A 3550-nucleotide genomic window follows, 5' to 3' on the forward strand; every position below is an offset into this window, starting at 1 on the left:
GATACGTATCAGAGGTATCAGATACGTATCAGAGGTATCAGATACGTATCAGAGGTATCAGATACGTATCAGAGGTATCAGATACGTATCAGAGGTATCAGATACGTATCAGAGGTATCAGATACGTATCAGAGGTATCAGATACGTATCAGAGGTATCAGATACGTATCAGAGGTATCAGATACGTATCAGAGGTATCAGATACGTATCAGAGGTATCAGATACGTATCAGAGGTATCAGATACGTATCAGAGGTATCAGATACGTATCAGAGGTATCAGATACGTATCAGAGGTATCAGATACGTATCAGAGGTATCAGATACGTATCAGAGGTATCAGATACGTATCAGAGGTATCAGATACGTATCAGAGGTATCAGATACGTATCAGAGGTATCAGATACGTATCAGAGGTATCAGATACGTATCAGAGGTATCAGATACGTATCAGAGGTATCAGATACGTATCAGAGGTATCAGATACGTATCATACGGAAGACGTATGAGATACATAGTATACCGAAAATGTACACTCAAACACAGATGACTGTTGACTGTGTCCAACATGATCACTCATCCACACCGTATGTCACATGATCCTATCTCTGGGAAGATCGAGGCACCGACGTGGGGAGTAAGGTTACAAGTCTCTTCTGCGAATCATAAGGACCCGTGTTCGAGTCTCGGAGAAGACCGGGAGCCTACTTTCAATTATCCCAGCTGTTCATCATCCCATCTAGATTTGGTGGATGAATCTGTATAGTAGGTTCCCGGTGTGTTGTCTATTTTGCTCATGTGGCAACGTCGCACTGAACATGTAGCAACGTTGCACTGATCATGTGACGTACCACATGAAGCTGCTTGCAGCTGGACATGGTCTACTATTTGTGTCGGTCCGTACTCATACGCTAAGGAATAATCCTCTATAGAAGTAATACATAAGATGGGGTTTCTGCAATGGTCAGACATTTAATTATAAAGAATTAGTCTTTGAAGAGTGTGAGGGGAAAGACTTGACATGTTCGAAGTCTTTGGTCTTTCTTGGTCCGCCATGTTTGGACTGGCCCAGAGGATTTCTACTTTCCAACCCATCGACTCCACACATCCTCGCGCGGTAGTAGGTTTCAAAATCCCAAAATCATTTGTTATGGTTGCAATCGTATCGCCAGACTCTCGTTAGGCTACAATTCTTCCCCGTAAGTCAATTGTTGTTGCGTACGATTCATCTGCTGAGGTTTAGTGCGAATATATAAGGTAGGATCGTGTTAGCATGTACGACACAATGTTAATATGTCACACAGTCTCTTCCCTTATTTCTCTTCCATACAGTTCCTCTCGCACAATTTCTTGAGAGGCTTATCATCTTACTGAAACGTTTGACCAGCACACAAACTCAAACATATGTATCATTTCTACTGCAGATTATTCCATCGCGCGTTAATACGGGCCGAAACAAGCATGACGAAACCTGTTCGACCAATCACCTCCCGAGTTGTACGACAGTGCGACGTTGCCATATGGGCATGAAAAGATGGCGCTGCGATTTTAAATGTATATATGATATATATATATATATATATATATATATATATATATATATATATATATATATATATATATATATATATGTAGGTGCTGACTGATTATATATATATATATATATATGTATATATATATATATATATATATAATCAGTCAGCACCTATATAAACTTTGATTCAACAGACGCCTTCCATCACTCGAAAATGATAGATATTTGAAATGGGTTCGGTACGACATCTTTTCCATAAGCATCTGGCGGCGTCGTCCTCAAGCCTCGGTGACGCCAACGGCATCGTCAACAGCTCCAATGATTTGCTTTGATTTTAATGTTTCTTTTGGCGTTGTTAGCGTGGAAAGTGACACTAAACCAAGCGACTATGGCCCCTGAAGATAGTGAAGTGATAAGAAGGTGAGTAAATATGAGTTTTGCGAGAGAAAACTGAAGTTAATTGAGATGCTCAAGTCTGGTTTTCGCGGTCTTTTGCGCGTTGCGCGTTGAAGATAATGGCGTGAGGAATATTAAATTTTCTCGATAAAGAATATCAGAAGACTCTTTAATTAAAGATTAAGTATTGATATTTAACCCAGTGGTTCTCTAGTTGCTGGTAGAGAGCATGATGAAGTAGCGCTGGAGGAAAACTATGAGAAACCTGTATATGCATGATTCTTCCAGAACGTTCCATCGGACAAAATTCTCTGGGCGCTGAACTTCGCTCCGCGTCTCTTCAGCGAATCATGTGGATATTAACTTTGTAGTTAGTGATGGTTGGCTCTGTCGTTTCCGTACATTACTTTGGCATAGTGGATGAATTAGACTTTTATTTGAAGCTACAGAGGTGATTGTCCTATAGCACTATCATCTACCATTAACAGGCCACAGAAGCATCACTTCTCCCCAAAATTGGAATATAAGTTACTCTGGGTCACCACTGTCGACTACGGCAGTATGAAAATCATCAATTACAACCGGTGATTAAAGACGCCTTATATTGCGATTTTTATTATATTTTTTCGACGTTCGTTTTATATATTGTACTTTTATGTCCATAAGGAGTGGTCGTTACATGTTCTGTGTATAATGCATCATTGGCCATCCAACTTTAACGGACAATTGGCATTAATAGACCTATATTTTTCGTATCGAGGGTATATTGTATTTCATATTATACTTAACCATCCAGCTTTAACGGACAATTGGCATTAATAGACCTATTTTTTCCGTATTGAGGGTATACTGTATTTCATATTATACGTCCCTGTTTGACGAGACTGATCGGTTTAAACGTGACTACTAGTTTCTTTGTACCTGACGGGTAGTTGAATAGCCGCTTCTTTAATGTGAGCACTGATGAATCAGGAGCCAAAGCACCAATCTTTCGCTCAAAAATCAAGTCTAGAAACGGTATTTTTTTTTTTCATTCATTTTGGACATCCACGGAATTTGAGTTGGGTTTGGTAGGTTAGGTTATGTTTAAGTTAGGTTTGAATTTATTATTTTGGGTTGGATTTGGTTGAAATTGTGTTTGATGTCTTTAAAACGACTCTGACCTCCATTTCTATCGCAAATCTCTACTTTTTTTTTTTAGTTCCCCTACGAAATCCCTGGTTCTCAAGTAGATAGAAAACGGTAGTTCTACCCCAGAAACATCCGCGGAAACCTGATTCCCGTTTCATGAATTTGTTTCTTCCACCCGAAATTATGTTGATCAGCGCATGTTTTGCACGTACCATGTCAGTCACGCACTGTTCATAACACAGAGGAATGCAGCAATGGTAACAGGAAGATCCGGGTTTAGGATCAGTGCCGCTGGCGGGGTGGGTAACAGTCACTTAATGAACCGGTTGTCCAGCCTTCCTTGGCCAGCTGTACCGTTCCAGTTAGCCATCATGGCAACATCATTTCCCGTGTGCTTTTCCGTAATTTTTATCATATAAGAGTAGTTGAAAAGTAGAAGTAGGCCGTTTTAACAGTTGTTTCTTTCCCCTACACCTCGAAGATTTGGAACT

At 40.0% G+C, this 3550-nt stretch overlaps 1 protein-coding gene across 5 annotated transcripts in view; it reads left to right on the forward strand.

Annotated features, from left to right (window-relative positions):
* The first annotated feature begins 1812 nt into the window (after positions 1–1812).
* The window catches only part of LOC139757444 (uncharacterized), a 979032-nt gene continuing 977294 nt past the window's right edge, over positions 1813–3550 (forward strand). For all 5 annotated transcript variants that reach the window (XM_071677964.1, XM_071677968.1, XM_071677965.1 and 2 more), the window contains exon 1: positions 1813–1952. The gene's annotated coding sequence lies outside the window, so the exon portion shown is untranslated. The remainder of the gene's footprint in view (positions 1953–3550) is intronic.

This window comes from Panulirus ornatus, chromosome 26, assembly GCF_036320965.1.
Source record: "Panulirus ornatus isolate Po-2019 chromosome 26, ASM3632096v1, whole genome shotgun sequence".
NCBI classification, from domain to species: Eukaryota; Metazoa; Arthropoda; class Malacostraca; order Decapoda; family Palinuridae; genus Panulirus; species Panulirus ornatus.